This window comes from Anas acuta, chromosome 4, assembly GCF_963932015.1.
Source record: "Anas acuta chromosome 4, bAnaAcu1.1, whole genome shotgun sequence".
Taxonomy (NCBI): Eukaryota; Metazoa; Chordata; class Aves; order Anseriformes; family Anatidae; genus Anas; species Anas acuta.
Genome location: NC_088982.1, coordinates 51595095 through 51612581, shown reverse-complemented (window position 1 = coordinate 51612581; position 17487 = coordinate 51595095). Strand labels below are relative to the sequence as shown.

General features: G+C 40.1%; 1 long non-coding RNA gene across 1 annotated transcript; it reads right to left on the bottom strand.

The window, feature by feature from the left end:
* Positions 1-2168: 2168 nt before the first annotated feature.
* On the bottom strand, positions 2169-16769 carry LOC137856170 (uncharacterized). Its single transcript, XR_011096251.1, has 3 exons — positions 16047-16769; positions 3701-4005; positions 2169-2305 (listed from the first exon to the last, which is right to left on the bottom strand). It is a non-coding gene; the product is annotated as an uncharacterized lncRNA (long non-coding RNA).
* Positions 16770-17487: the final 718 nt, after the last annotated feature.

Genomic DNA, 17487 nt, shown 5'->3' with positions numbered 1-17487 from the left:
TCAAAGGAAATGCCTATAAACTTTAGTACCTATCAAAATGAAAATCATCTAGTGCAAAGCTCCAAAATACAACAAGCTGCTGTAAAGGCTTCAACACCCCCCCATTTTGCTCATCTGCAGATTTTCTTCAAACACAGTCCTCCTTTGTCAAGCCTGCAGCTCCGAGACCAACTTCCCTTTCTGCTGAGTGCAGCAAGTGTAGATCACAAGGCTTTTTCACGAGTCTGTAAACAGTGCTTTGAAATTTGCAATGGATTGTAGACCTCAAGCAATTTCATTTTCCTTAGAAGTTTCCAGAATTAACTACCAACACTTCATTTAGTGCGGTATTTCACGATAGGATATACTCCAGGCTTAATATAACAGCAAACTTGGTCATGCTTTGATTAGAGAAGAAATTGCTGGAAAACGCCAGCAGATAGGCAGTGGCTTGCTTTCCTAAGCTGAATGCCCTGAACACGAGAGGGCTGGTTTCTTTTTAACATGGCTTTTAAAGGGTATTGGCATGTTTATATTATGAATTATGTATTACAAAGCACTCGTCAGTATTATGATCTATACCTTAGTGCACATTTCATCACAGGATCCCAAACTTCTCTTCAATTCATTAATGCAAAAACCTTGTACATGGACAGGATCTGTAGTATCCTCGTGGGAGGTAAAAGAGTAGATGGAAAGAAAAGTTGCCAGGCAGGAAAGTTACAGCACCCAGGAAAAGGTCTGGGAAGGATTGGTGATGGGCCCTATGCACCAGTCAGTTGTCTGTCCTTTCATCCGCTGCTCTGTCCTGTTTTGGACAGAGACAAAAGCAACAGTGAATGTTTGCATGGCTGCATATGATGACACATGAGGAGCAAGCAGTCTGTCAGCTGGAACAATAGTCCTTGAACATGTTTCCTCTGTCTCCTGCCTCTGGTCCAGTGAGAACTCTAGCTGCATTTAATCCCTTTTCCCGTCCCTTTCCAACTTCCCTACTACAAACCTGACCGTGGAGAGTTACTTGCATGTAAAAAGTCATCCGTGAACAAAGCTGCTGAGGTTTGACGCATTGCTACTTTGGGTCTAAGGCAAGCTGGCCATTGGCACTTAGAGAAATATTGTGCAGAGCCCTAGCATGGAGCCGTTGGTGTCAGCCCTACACCAAGCTCTGTTAGAGGCTTCCCACCCTGCTGACACCGTCCTCAGCACAGGGACACTCGTGCAGACTCCACGTTAATGAGGCGTTCACCAGCTAGGACAATTCAGAAGGACAGAATTTGGCATACACTCCAGTTAAAGCTACATCTTAAATATTTTCAGCATATGTATATTTGATTTCGGAGTTGATAAAAAACGGAATTACAGGTTTTAAAATTCTTCTTAATTTCTGCAATTGTTTAAGATGTGCTTTAATCAAACAAGTGGCTCTCAGTAATACTTAATACATGCTTTTGCAAATTAGACTGAGGTACACTTCATCCTCATTGTTTGGTGTTTGTGATCTCTAATCTTTAGTTCAGTTTTTCCTATCGGTCTCCTTTATCCCCTCCTTTTTTTTTTTTTCTTAAGCTAGAGCTTTAGCAATGCATGCCCTATCAAAAATTATTCTTCAGCATTTCACCATTTGATTTAATGCTTTTGGCACAGCACAGTTTGCCTCCTTTGCTTTTTCTGTCACTTTTATGAAGAACACGTTATGAAGTTCCTGTCATTATATTTAGCCCCCATACTCCTGTCATGCCTACTTAGTCAGTTTTCCTCCCGCAGTATCACCTCTAGCTCATCCTATATTTTATCACACAACAACAGTAAGTGAAGCTCATTATTTTGTGTTGGTCTGTATTCTACCCATGTCCTGAAGACTAGGTTGTAAAAAAATAACATATATATATATAGACTTTTTCCAGATGCACTTTCTGGTATCGAGCACCAATCAATGTTTATGGCCGATGCTGTACTATTATTATTGCTTTTGTCTGAAGTAAGTTAACCTCTTTTGGATTTGCAAGTCCTCAAGAAATCCACACTGCGATGCCTGTTGACAATCCTTGACAGATTTGGATCTCGTTAAAGCAGGAGATGGAATGGTCTGGTACGTGGGTGTCTCATTTAAGTTTGAGGAGAACTGGAATGATTCTGAGCATGGCTTAGCCATTTCAGAAGTAAAAGAAAAATACATATTTTAAATGACTTTATTTTAGGAACTCTCACCTGTATTTTGAACCAGACGTACGAGCAAGTATTTTGGATCCAGAAGATATCCTCTTTCAGGTCGACATATTCCTGAACACTTTGAACAGAAATTAACTGGCATCATTTCCTGAATCTAGGGCAAGAAAAATTGAAATATGTTGCTGCAATTTCTGTTATGCTGAAAAAGTGAATGGTGTAAACACCCACATTTCAGATGCTGATTTACTTTTCCTAAAAACTTTTAAAATCTAGCAAATTACAAGAGTTAATTCAATGAAATTGACAATTTGAACACAATCTAAAGTACCTTTGAGGTACAATATGAAATATTTTACAAACAACCACAAATAAATTAGATTTCCATATTTCTATGGACAGTTTATTGTTGAGCTGTTGGTAGTCTAACATAACATTATTATATTAAGATTCTTATTCAAGATAGTATGTTATGTTCAAAATTAAACAAGACATACTTACTGAAATTAATCTTTGTTAGTAAAGTATTGGGTAAGTTTGGTAAAGTCAACATGTCAAATCTGAACAAGATCAAGCCCTAGGAAGCTTTGTAGGCAAGTAAGGAGGACAATCAAAGGTTGTTAAATTGAAAAGTACAGATGTGCAACAATTACTAGTCACTAAAACAACTATCCATTGTTGTTCCTTAGCCACAGGATACACAAGCAGAAAGAGTAATTTGCCTTGTTTTACATAAATATGTGAAAGGTCAATTAATGATGACTTAATAACAACTCCAGTCTAGGAGATAGGTTTATGCCTTAACATTGAAATAATAGCACCAGAGTAACATCACAGAGATAAGTCAGACTTATTTTCCAATTGGCTTCCTTGGGAATGTGGAAGGTGCATGGCATAAGGTGAGGTGCCTGCAACTGACAACAAAGTAAGACTATTACCCTTAGTCATGTAAAGTTTGCGGATCCTCACAGCCTCCATCACAAATCCATTACTGGAAGTCAAAAGTCTTGGTAGCAATTCAACATAAAAGTATCCAGATAACAACTCCAAGCTTTCTTACTGTTTTGCAGGTTTCACAAACTGTGAGTCTGACATTACAAGTGGATGCGAAGCAATGCAAGGATGGTAAGTGGCCTCTGTTCTCACGGAGTTGCTATTTGGAGAGAAATTCTTAAACAATAGATTATTTCTATTATGTATAATCTGACACCAAGTTGTATTGATTAAGTAATTGAGTGAAATGATTCTGTTATAAAAGGCATGTTTTGTGGGAATTGCTTGTGAAATTGCAGGCAGCAGCAGCTGTTGGATCATAACACTGCACATATTCAAGTCTTTTACTAAATATAATCATAAAGAAATAGATTTCACAAGGTTTTTAGTACAACATGCAGATGCATCTTTTTTTTTTTTTTGGAAGTTTCTCCCTTTACTCAGATCCACAGCTACATAGATATCCTAACTTGATATGAATTAAACAATTTCTAATGTGTACAGTTTTAGCTTAGGTATCAATATAGATACAAATGCACAACTGTAATAAGGTTATCACCTTGGCAAGCTGAACTCCGCTGCTTTTTAGTTACCCATGAGAAGTAGTGACAATGGCAGGATCTCATCCACCTTCAAATACTGATGGTTTCCAGCTCTCTCAGTTCACTGTCATTCAACTCCCTTTTCTGATTTACAACTGCAGTTACAAACTAGTTGGCTGAATAGTCCAATGAAGCCAAATATATTCTGAAATCCTAAAGTATGTGCAACTGGCTGGAAGCAGATCTCCAGTTTGTACTTTTATTTTCAACACCAGCTTATCTAAATCTTCGTTCTGAATAGTTTGATCCACCTCAGGACATCCTTTAGGAAAAGGGAGTTTAGAAGTTAGTTGCAGTTCACAGAGTAAGTAATAAAAGACTCATTACAATTGACGATATTTCAAACTGAACTGAAGAATCAGCAATAGATTCCTAATCTCTTTCATTGACCCTGAGTCAATGAAAGCTGCTCCTGTAAGCCTTAGGTCAAAGTGAAGTTGATTCTATTCCTTGTTTACCATCAACAACCTTGATATATTGGAATATAAATAAAAATGAATGTGGTATCTGTGTAACTAATTGTTCTCTCCCGCATACTCCCCCCAGAACAGTACTCTAGGATAAAAGCTATGGGAAGACTGCACAGTGCCAGTTAAAGCATGGTGATCCTCAGCAGAGCTTTGTAAACTCTTGGCTAACAGCTTGAAAAAGCTGTTTGCCTGCTTATTAACCCACAAGATTCATGAAGATAAAACTTGTTTTCAATACATTTTTAGATTTGAATGAGCAGGATTATAATATGAACAAAAACTAATTTAACAAGTTGCCTCTTTCAGGCTTTTATGCAAAATCTCTCTTCAAACTTGCCCTGCTAAGCCTTTGGTGTCAGAGTTGATTAACACAAAGGAGGAGATAGAGGCACTGTTCCTCACAACATTTAGGTCAGTGCTGATACTCTCCAGCATGTATCTAGGCCACGTCTAATTAATCCCAGAATATTCCATTGCTGCCAGTTTACCTCTGCCAGCTTCTCCCACGGAAACCTGGCAACAAAGATTTTTACCTTAGGTGAGGAATTTCCCTTTTCTGAAGGCAAATGGGAGATTTTTTTTTTTCCCCCATAATCTAATTATGCAATGTTTATTCAACAACTTATAGAGCCCTTAGGATATGAAGTATTTAGCAGGGTTGAATACCTCCACTTGAAAATTGGGGAGTATTGCCGTTGACTTAATTAGAGCCAGGACTTCAACCCCAGTTGTGTTGGGGATAAAGTTGACCAACTAGGGCCTTCTCGTTTCTAAATTTGATACTGCCAGTCAAAAGAATCCCTCCCCCCACCTCCCCCCCACCCCCCATGTATGCAAGGTTAATCAAACTAAGACCAGAAAATAGAGGAGATCAGCAAAACAAGAATGTCACAGAAAAGCCTAGTAAAGCAGATGAGGAGAAGTTGAGGGGCTGAACTATATTTTGCACTTTGAACTGCCATCTACAGACCTCTATGGTCATTACTAGTAACTACACAAGGGGTTTGCAAATATACCCACAAGCTCAGGGAAGTGCTTGAATTGAGACAAACTGCCCCTGTGAAGCAGTGGTGTCAAATAAATAACCCAGCACACTTCCTGAACAAAAGATACCCTTTTTCCATGTTTTGTGCATTACACTGGTGATGCACAGAATCACATGTATCACAATGCTAAAACCAGAGCATTAATTAGAATGCACCATTGATATGCAATTATGCAGGGTGCTGAGTGTCAGAAGCAGCACCATGGCTGCAGCCGGAGGACAGTGACTTTTTAAATCAGTGCTCTATAAACGTGCACATCTTGTATGCACAAAGTCAGGTGATTTTTTGTACCTGATGATGAAGCGCTAAAAGACAAGACAAATTATTACTTGCAGAACAAGAAATGCCTGTTATTGTGCATCTATTAATATGCTCTTAAAATATAGACCAAGAAAAGCATGGACATTTTTGTAATGGGTGAGGTATGTTTTTGAGGCCACCCTCAGTTTTTCCAATTATGTCCTTACAATCTCCTTTATTTAAACATAAAAAAATTTGCATTTGATACAGCACTGTTATCAAAATCCTCATTTAAATGCTTCTGATACCTTCAAAATTATGTAATATTTCAAATGTAAATAAGATGCAGATTTTCACATACTTGTTTTCCTGTCTTAAGTGGGTTGATTACTAAAACAGGAAATGCTATTCATAAGTGCTTGATACTGGCATATTTTTTTAAAAAGGTAATAATAATAATAAAGATGTTTTTCAATGTGATTTTTTTTAAAAGGAAATAGCCAAATCATCATTCACCTCCAGTTTCACGTGCATTAAGATTTACCTGCCCTTCAAATATGTGGTGGTGAGCCAGCTGATACCTACATCACCATGCCTCACATCTACATACAGAATTTTAGAATTCATGTCATATTTTAGCTTGTAATAAAATTACGAAAGCAGGTTTTCTAAGATGTAGGATGCATGTACTTCAGCAAAGTGCCTATGGATGTATCATGTTCCCTAAAGCTCTGAAAATACCAAGTCCCACTATCTTGCATTTAATGCTTTAAGATGACCCCACAGATAGGTAATAAAATGATATCACTTCGGTAAAGATGCACACAGCCTGGTGATGTGATAATAATAGTCCGAGTTTGTGCAATCAGTCATGATTCACGGTGCTCTTTCACCCAAGTCTCCTAGAGTAGTACTGGACTTGAGTGTGGGAGAGGGACTCCCACCTTCTTCATCTTGGCCATGCCTCTGGCTGTATCGCAGAGCTCCACAGGCGTGTGCAGTGGTGTGCATGGCTGTATGATTGACACAGGTAGATGGGCACTGAAGAGAGGAGTTATTTGAGCAGATTAGACTGGCTCTAAGCTTAATGTTATTGCCCTGTCCACTGCAGAACAAACTCATTATTCAAAAAGAGTATTACTCAAAGGTAACTTAAAAGTCCCCTACATTCATGAGTCTGGATTTTGGAGTCTGCTAGACATAATTTTCATTGCAATACTTACAGAAGTTAATTAAACACGTAGTTATTGTTTTGCAATCCAAACAGAGATGCACTATTAACATAGGTAGGGGTGATCAATAACTTGTTCTTTCTGAAAAAGTACACATAGTACATGCAAAATGCGTGCAATTATATTAAAAAGAACTTCTATGCTGTTACAAGTGACTACACAACTTGAACTGCTGTTGAAAAATTAAAATAGTTCATTGTAAGCCTCCCAGAACTTGCTTCATCTGATAACAATGTCCTCTCTGATCATTCAGAGCTTCTACCAAAGTCTTTTTTTTTCAGCTACTACCCTTTTGTTAGTCTGTAATTCCTCTTTTTCTCTCAATAAAAGTGATTGTTTTATACAATTTCCTCATCAGACTCCAACCTTGATACCAGGATTTTCAGTTTTCCACTCAGTTATCTGGGTACAGTTAAATGACTCCCTCCTTTCAAGTATCCACAATAATCTCTGTTATGAAGGCAAGTGTTTTCCTACCCTATAGTGCATGAAGAGGAATAGCAATAACATCAGTGTCTATGCTGACCTTATAAACAAAGTCCACAGTGAAAAACCCTTATTGTTCTGATGAGTTTTACACTGAAGCAAAAAATATACTGCCCTTTAGTTGGTTTTGACATAAAATACTAGGATCCGTTGCTAGTTATTCCAGATCTACAGCATTGTCCTATCCTACCTTTAAAATAAAGTTGCATGGGTCAAGAATAGCATTATTTAAATTGACCTGGCCAGAAATGCTTAGCAGATGCATCTGGTTTTCTTCATTCTCCTGTGATGCCATGTTTCAAATTCAATACATTATTTCATGTATCCTGCTGTCAGTGTCTATTTTTATGGCCATGAAACTCAATGTTTCTCTATTCTTCCTCACTGCTGACAGTGCTCTGAACATGGCACTGGCTCACTGAAGCAATGCAAATGAAATAAGAGTAATCTTATAAATTAGTCTGCTTAAAGTCAGGACATAGATTCCCTTGCCCTCTTATTTGAGATTTCAGTATGCAAAATGCAAAAAGATCCTAGGAGCTCTGCAGCACAGCCAAGGAGTACAATGTTTGGATACTGCCACGCTGACCAATTTCAGCTCTTTATTTATCTTTCTCTGCTGTCTTTTTGCTCTGTCTGTTGTGTACCTTTACCCTGTGTTTGCTCAGTGCAAGCACAGACTCATTGAGCCTGTTCCTAGAGAACCTATAGGGTGTTACACATGTCCTAATCCTGGAAGTAATTGAGACCTCAAGCACATGCACACATGTGCACACACCCATTGTACTCATGTGGGAGTGCCAATATATTTTCTGTGGATACAAAAACTGGCAGGAGTTTCGAAAGGTGTATCTGCACTAATTAGAGTAAATATCTTTTGGATGCCAGAGCTTTCCAGATCAGCTCCCAAAGCTTTAACATTTATATTATCCTGTTTCTTTGAGGATGCATTTGAAAGAGAGTTTCAAGCTCACAGCCCACCTCTAAAGCAATAATAATAACATGAAAAATTTTGTTTTCAATAAGCCAGCTTTCATAGCAAGTTGTAGCTTCCATTACTGGTAAGATGCTTAGTTCTCTAAGCCCCCTTAAGGCTTAGAGAATACCTGTAGCTGTTTGGTACACTGATTGGCACTGATATTTTCATCTCTGAACATGTAAGTGCTAACCTTTTGTGCATAGAACACTACATGCTACTTTTTATGGCTGTATTTTAATAAGCTTCATCATTATTTTTATCCAATCATTCTTAAGGTCAACAGGCCAGATGCTGAATATGTATAAATCACGCAGCTTCAAATACATCAAAGAAACTATATTCATTTGTCCCAGGATTTGGCTCCCTACTTCCAGTTTCACTAGACTTTTCTTCAACTAATCTTGCAAATGCCTTAACCACATCCACTTCCTACTCTACCCCTCTCAATCCCTTTCAAATACCTCCTTCTTAACATATAACCCCTCTGTAATTCTTCCCTTTTAAATCCTTTTCAATCCTATTTTTTCTTCTTAATTTTTTTTTTTTTTAATTAGCTAATTGTTAGAAACATTTGTAACTCTTTGAAATTTTACTTCTGAATGTGTTGTGGTATGTTGACTCTGAGGGCTAAAGTTCCTAAGCAGCTTTCAGAATAATAAGATTTGTGTGCATGACTTCCATGCGCTACTTTGAAGATTTACTCTATAGAGTTAAAAGATTTTTAAGAAATCAGCTTCTTTATTATGTTCACTTGTAAACACTGCTCAGAGTATGCATCTTTTACAGTACTGTTACTCTTTTCCCCTCCAAGATACTTGCTGTGCTTGAAGAGCTTGCGAATGTATACCGCTAAAATACAACTTTTTAACCTAAGGGTGTGTCACCTTTAGACATAGCTGATACACTCAGCAGCTTTTGTCCAATTTGCCCCCAGCTTGCTCTTCACATTTGTATGCATAACATATTTGCATTACAAATTCCTTTAGCAGGAAGCTTGTTCTCATTCTCTGCATGACCAACATTTCCACTGCTACGTGGCAGTAACTTGTAAATACCAAATGTAAAGCATGGTGTGATCCAAAATGGTATGCTTACATACCATATTTTTGAAGTTAGCAACATCTAAAACAATACTAAAATGCCTGGGTTTTGCAGGCTGGCTCAGTTGCCCCAGTGTTCCTGATGTTTTATAGTTTGTGGGACTATGTACCATTATTTCATATCAAGGTTTTCAAAATCTCATGACAAGTAAACCTACTGAGCACCTAACTTTTGTGTGCAGTATGTTTGATCTGGTAATTTGGGTTTGGTTTGCCAAGCCTGTATGTGGATAACTTTGTTCATGTTCACTCTCATGCTGTAGCACAGCTATGTAAGCGTGCCATGTGGCTGGCTGTGTTGAACAAGGTGTGCTGGTTTCGACTGCTGTGCCAGCTGGTCCCGGGTATTTGCATTGGCTCAGATAACACCGGCACTCCTCTATCCACGCCTGCTGCTGTGTGTGCTCTGGCTGGGAGCTGCAGCCTGGTCATTTATCTTAAACCCAAAGCCAGTGCTCACAGATGTGACTCAAGATACAATTATTCATTTTCACATTTTTCCTCCTCCACCTGCTCCCTCCACTGCAACTAAACCACCTCCACCTGGGGTATTTTGCTGAAGCATTTGCATCCCCCCAAAAAACATTATTCCACTACTTCATCCATATACAACATTTTGAATTCAAAGAGCTTTCAACTTTTTAGCAGGCCTCTGGTTAACTAGCTGATTCTGTTAATAATGAGCCATATGAAATATAATCACACATAATTGGGGAAAAGGAATGTTAAGCAAGTCTCCTGTGCCAAAAGAAGCAAGGAAGAATTGTAAAAAAAAAAAAAAAAAAAAAAAAAGGCATTTAGTACATGTAGAGGTTTCTATGTATGGCCTCAATTGCTTCCCCCTTTTCTCAGAAACTATGGGATAGTGACTTTACAATGACCCTGTTATAATAAATATACACACATGCCTACACCTTCTTTTGAGATCCAAGGCACCAAGACTTATGGATTGGTGCTTCACGTGCTTTCTTGTTGCCCCAAGCTGTGTAATCATATTGTTTTTTTTCCATAATTAAGATGGCAAGAACCACAGATTAGATTAACTGTTCTCTGAAGAAAAAATATTAGACTTAGCTGCAGACTTCCTGAGGACTCGGTTAGGGTTACTAGAATAACATGCATTACAGATGAATAGGAAAAGACAAAAAACAGATTAGGAAGATTATGACAGTTAAATATTTAACACCAAGTCTGTCCTGTACACATGTAAATATTTCATTTTGTTTGTTTTTTAAGGTGTCCCGTACTCAGAAACACTTGCTTCCTTAGCATGCAGTGGGAGTAGAGGAGTTTGTGGGACTAAGGATGTGACTGAATCTTCAAACACACATTCCCATCCAGTACCTTTTAATTTATCCTCTTTAAACACAGAAGAGGGGTGTAGAGGTGTGTCTGTGTTTTTGTTCATCCTGCTGCATAGCAGAGTCACTTTGCACAACCTCTTTCAGAGAGGCGAAGGAAAGCAGACCCAAATCAGGTTTTTGTTCCCACAACAGGGCAGCAGGCCAGGCTGTGCTTGCTGCTGCACTGCGCACATTCAGCCTCTGCCTTGTTTTACACCCAGCAGTCTTAATACACCTTTGGGGGAAAAATGTTTTCCTGGTCAAAATAGTTACCATCAGATATAGTTTATATCATCAGTTATAGTTTACACAGGTCTAAGGAAGTGCTACCCAAATGCTTTGAGTGCTCAAGAGAGAAGTCCTGCAATCATATACAACCATAAACATGACAGGGTGCATCAGAAACTTTACGTCTTTAAAAAGCTTTCCAACCGGAGGATGATCCTGCCTGGATCTGGTACATGGATCAGAACAAACAATAGAAACAGAGCTCTCTCCGTTCCCACATTCCCACAAGTTCAGCCTGTCATGAGAGGCAGACTGAGTTGTCTCTGGTGATACCAGGCCTGACACTTTGACCACCATCCCTGGAAACAGCATGCTACATTTTACCTCTACTTTGACAGCAACTGCAGTGGAAGGATACAGAAAAGACACTGAAGGAAGCTATTTTTCTCTTTAGTGATGCCAGCCCTTGCAACTCACCGGCTTTTTCCACAAGGTCTCAGTCCCTGTAGCTTCATAAGTAACTTCTACCCATGGCAACTGCAGAAAAACCCCAATCTTCACACCCTCCCTCCAGAGCTCTACCACCCTCCACTCCCCCAAAACCTGCCAAGAGCTCAAATAGCCCTAAAGTCAACACTAACACATTAAGAATATAATTCATGAGGTAAACTTGTGACTTTTGGATGCCTGCCACAGGCAAACCGTTTCGTCATTCCAGCTTCAGAGCTGTGCCTCGTTACTTGGGAATAAAGCTCCCCAGCTTTCTAAAGGTCTCTGGTGACCTTTACTGGACTCAGCTGGCTTTTCAGCAGGGTGCACTTCTGTTGCTATGGCAGTGGGAGCCCAGGCCTGTGCTTCACTCACAAGGCCTGGGGAATTTCTTCACAGGCATCACTGTCACAAGTAAGACTGCAATTAGGCAAAGCCTTCAGCTATCGCAAAGACACTCTGCTGCCTGGGTTATCTGACATAGCATCTTTTACTGCAGAGAGATATATATGTGTTTTGTGCAGTAAGTTACTATTTTGTGAACTTGCTAACTCAAATAGCAGCCAAGGATGATTTTTCGGCACTATCCTTTTCGTACTCTACAACATTTCTGCTCCATGTAGTTCTTACCAGTGCTCTTTCTAATGCTATACAGCAAATACTTAGACATGGCCGTGTAGCCATTTGGCACATCTTTGTATCCCTTCAGAAATAAAAAAAAAAAAAAAAAAAAAAAAAAAAAAAAAAGGAAAACTCCTTTTAACTAATGGAAGGAAAATAAAGAAAGGACTGTACTTGATCTGTCTTTGCAGCTTCAACAGCATTAATTATTTGCATCTGAATGTTAAGAGAAGGAGAACATGAACAGGGAAGCAGAAGGGTTTCTATACCTTGAAGTCTTAGGGCTTTTTTTTAAGACATCTTTTTTTTAAAAAAAAAAAAAAAAAAAAAAAAAAAAAAAAAAAAAAAACTTTTCTTCAATTCTAATGCACTTGGAAAAGCTGATTTCTGACTCCTGCTTGCCAATAACAACTTATTTTAAAGAAAAATCAATGTGTACTATGATGGTATTTATTTGCATTTTAATTTCCTTTGATACAAGATGTCAAACGAACAATACCTGATTGCTAGCAATAAAGTCTTAGAGTTTACTCGCTGTGTCTCTACTTTATCATAACAAAGCACGCTTGCAGGGGGGATTTTTAGCACCCAAAACAGGCTTTAAAAGACTGTAGGCTGCATGCATTCCTTGCTGCTATTAAGTTCCTCTCAGTATGCAAACCTTTGCCCTTTGATTGCTCTTATTGTTGCTATGGTACTGTGTAACTTTGCATTTTGTATAATAACCAGGCCAGAGCTCTGATTGTGGCCATCAGACATGCCATGATGCAAAGCCTTAGCACCAGCAACAACTTGCTTCTGCCTCTCCTGAGCTTCAAATGTGCCGAGACACTATGCTTTTGCTTCCTTGAGCAAAAGAGGTCTCCAAAACTAAACAGGTAAAGTCACTAAGGAATCTCAAAAGGCTGACTATGATTCTAAGGATCTGAAGTAAGCGAGCCTTGCTGGATGTACTTGAGAAACAACACAATGTAGGAGATGGAAGAAACAGCAAAACAGGCACTGCTACAGGAGTGGGCACCACCCCATGCTGAGGCCATAGAGCAAGTGAGGCCTTGGATGAAAGAACTTCAGTGGGAGCAGGAGCTCACATTGAGGGACCAGGGCCTCCATCAGGGGTAAATCTCCCTCACCCACCATGCTGCTTGTGCATGGAAGAGCACAGGAGGAAGCAAAGCAGAGCATGTTGTCCTGCATGATGCTTCCTCACTAAATTCCTCCAGCTGTTTATTTTTGTTGGGGATATCAAATACCACTTGCATAATGTATGCTCTTTGCTTTGCTCTCAGGAAAGCTATAGCAAATTTTATCACAGAAAAATTGATCGCACTCTTCAGACATGCTTAAATGCAATTAAAGAATGTTTTACGTACTATGCAGAAAATACAGCACTATTCAGCAGGAAAGCCTTTTTTTTTTTAACTTGAGTTTTGATTTTTTAAAAATATTAATAATATGGACACCAACCAATTATTTCCCCAGGGTTCATGTTCTGCCTTGAACTATGAATTTTAAGTCAAAAAATCACTAGCTCAAACTTTGTTATTGCTGCATGAAACAAAGTCAATTACAAGAATGTGTCTCTTGGCTTTAGTAAAATTAGCATCCAACAAGACAAATAGAGTTGGAAAAATAAGATGGATATGGAATGACAGATTTTTCTGAGCCTGCACTTTTAAAGAGGATGCTTTTAGGCTCCAGCCATTCTGCTGTCTCCCATGTAGACCTGGAAAGCAAAAATACTGTCAGCCCTCCAACTGAAGTGCAGCCAGCCAGGTCCATTTCGGGGGCCCTTCAATCTACACTTAATCACCTTCACGATGACGTGCATGCCTGTGCATTGGTGCACTTGGCAGACACATACCGTACAAAGCTGCTATGTTCATACCCTGTAGGGCGGCTGTCACCACCATCCCTGAGGCTGACCAAGCTCCTCCAGGAAGCCCTGTCCAGCACATTTAACTCCAGCAGCTCTCCGACCCTGCTCCACAGAGCCAATGCAAAGGTGGCATAACACCACCTTCCCTGTTAAGCATGTCACATTCTTCATTCAACTAGGGCAGAAAATGAGTAATTTTATTTATTTATTTATTTTTTAAAAAGCATTCCAACAACATCAGTGCAAAATGCCCTTGTGCCTGTTTGCTTTGCTCGTGTGACACAGACATGAGGTGGCCCAATGGCTCTTCATGATCTATGCTCTTCCCCTCCTTCCCTACACCCTGCCACCTCACCTCCCATGTCATTACTTGCCCCTGACCTATGGAAAAAAAAAAAAGTCAGCAGGTGGGGGAAAAGTTCCCCTCCCAGATGATCAATGAGCTCATGGGCTTTTATTTTATTTCTTTTTGAGAGAGAGAAAGAGAAGGAATAAAGTCCATTCCCAGCAAAAACGTTCATGTTGGGTAAATGGTCTACAACCACTAAATTAACACAGGCAAGGAGGTTAGGTTTTCTACCTTGCTTAAAAGCAGGACACTTACAAGCACAAACTGTTAAACCTCTCCAGAAAAGTGAATTCAGGCTGTTATCTCAGAAAAAAAAAAAAAAAAAAAAAAAAAAAGGAAAAAAATAGGCATACCTTACATGCCTTGTTGCCTTGTACTATAAAAACTCCCATGAAAACCTTAGTTTGAAAACAAAGCTGTAAGCTTTAATCATATACACAAAAAAAAGTCATACGGCTGTTAAATCCTCAGCAAATTATTACTCTTCCAGGTAAATATTTTGTGATACACTTATTGCCTCTTCATCTGAAATGCAAACTGTTTTCTTTATTACTGGTATAACACTTTTTTAAAAAATGAGCCACAGTATTTGTGTATGCCAACCACTGTGATCAGACACCAAGTAAAGAACACTGAGGAAAACAAATAGCTGAAAACACCGGTTCACTTTGCCTCAAAGAACCACTTTATAAGAGAGAAAATTAGTCTAGGTTTACCTTGATGGAAGCTCTCAAGAGCGCTGAAAATATCATAGACCTTATTCTTGGCTAGACTTGCCTTAACTTCCTCACATTCTTCCTGACAATCCCATCCTGAGAATTAGCACAGCTTCAGCCTTTTAAGAATGATCTAGCTGAAGATCTCAGTAAGCGGTCAGATGAAAGACTGATGAAAGAGGAAGACTTCTTGCACAGAACAAAAGCTCAGCAACATCTGTGATACCAAAAGTAGATAACTCAAAAGACATGAAATTTCTGCTTTTTGCTTTTCATTTACTCCTACTTTCTAAAATGAAATGTGCTTTTCTAGTATTTTGCCTTTCTGAAAAACATAGTAAACTCTCCTCTAATTACACACACAAAAAAAAAGTTACACAAGAAACATTTGCCAACGTGCCACACAGCACCACATTTTTCTAGGTCTGCTACCAGGTAATACACATAAAACTACCCTTTTTCCACCTCCTGCAGCTCACTGAGGCTATACCATGGTGCCTATCAGCCTCAGGCACTGCTGATACTGCCTAGACTGCAGGAAAACTGTCTTTTCCTTACCTTGGCAGAAATTGCAGAGCAATGACAAAAGTCACACAGGCATGCTGACAGCTAGCAGGGATAGGCAGCAATGCCATTTTGCTTTGGCTCAGGAAAGCATATGTTGCACTATCCTTGCCAAGGGGCCAGCATGCAGGTACAGCAGGCTGGGACTTCTTGAGCTAGAGCCCTGACAAGCAGGTTAGAAATCCTAAAAGGCAGGGGCACAGATCTCAAGTTCTTAGCATGCTATTTAGAAGAAATAAGTTGAAACCAGTAAATGAAGCTTTCCATGGATTTTTACAGTCCTATATACATTGTTATTCAAGACTCGTGTGCCAATCAGCTAGTATCCCTTATTGATACCACCTTCATAAGCTCTTAGCAGCAGAAATATTTGCATTTTCAGCAGATGACATTGCAGTTTCATCTTCCCACCCTTCCTTGCCTTTCCCTCCCAACCCAGCTGTTATTTCACAAATACGTAGTTCTTGCCTTGAGATCTAAGAAACAACTGCAAATATCTTCCTACATGTGCATACAGTACTGACACCTGATCTGACAGCAACTAATAATTTAGTCACTGACCTGATTTTGGGTGCGCGTGGTCTCCTTTCAAGTGCATGTCCCAGTGCTTAGAGAACCAAGGATGCATCTTCTTTGAGGGCTGCAAACGCAGATTTCTTAGCATGAAAGTGGTGGAACCACAGCTGGTTGCTAATTAGGTGATACAAGCAGGAGCCCCTGAAGCAAAAGACCTCAAGAACTGAGAGAGGGAGTCAGTAAAGGCTTCGTATACCCTTTGGGATGGCCTGTGGAGGAGTGGGATTGGTGAGGAACTGGGTGATATGGGCTTGCTCAGGTAGCACCAGTTACCTCTGACTGCAACACTTGTCCTGGTGGTGCTGCTGGTGCCAGCACAGGCCCTCCTGGGTCACCTGAAGCACATGGTGTAGTCTAAGGGGATGCCTTCCAGGGTTGCCCACAGATAATTGACTTTGCACTCAGTTTGACACCCTCTGCACCATCCACTGCCCTGGAATTACCATCACAACACACCCTCCAAAACCAAGGAGGAGAGCTGGCACCGACCAGGCATGCACAGATGCCAGCACTAGCGATTGTGCAGGCAGGGAGGTGGCACTTCTCGGCCCTGGGCAGGGACCTGCCCTCAGAGCAGTGGCACTTTCGGCACTGCCTTGAGCTAACAGGCAGCTCATGCACAGAGCTACTGCATGAGCTGGTGGTATCACGAGCTTTTGAAGATGGAAATTCAGGCTGTGGGTGGCAAGTGTTTGTGAACAGCTGCTGCTAACGTAAAGCTGTATGTGAAGGCTGAGAGCCTGGAGCTGCTGTTGGCTTTCTCTGGGAGGGGCAATCTCCCTCCTGCATGAGGAGCTGCCCACATGCCCAGCCAGGATTAAACTATAATTAAAATGTACTTTCATAACACAACCTTCACAAAGCTTCGCTTACAAACTTCACTTACTTGCGGGCACTGCTGATGGAGAGAGGATGGGAAGAGGAGGCAGGAGCCAGGCTAGAATGCTCTTCTGCTTCCAGATTGCAGCAGCTTGGCCTTGAAGCAAAACAGGAGTCAGAGCAGAAACCTGCTCAGCTCCCTTGTCCTCCTTCCCACGTGGAGATGCTGCACACTGGGCTGGTAAATGTGCACCAGCAGCTGCTCAATGGCTCTTGCTGTCTACTGCACGCTCAGGGACAAGCACTTAGTCCAGAGGCCTCTCTCCTTTCTGTTCTCCACACCTCAGCTCTTACTGCTCTCCTGATGTGCCCTTACCTGCAAGAGCTCTTTGAAGCTCTTTTTCCCTGAAGGGTTGCATCTGATGTTATCAAAGTTAATTAGATAATTGACACCAAATTCACACAAGGCTCTTGATTTTCTTTATCCACAAAGCTTTTCCAAGACCGTGAACTTTAAATGATGAAAATGGGGAAAATCCTCTGTTGTTTTACTGTGTTTAACTTTAGGCTCTGTTAAAACTAATGGCTAATAGTTTTTGATGTATCT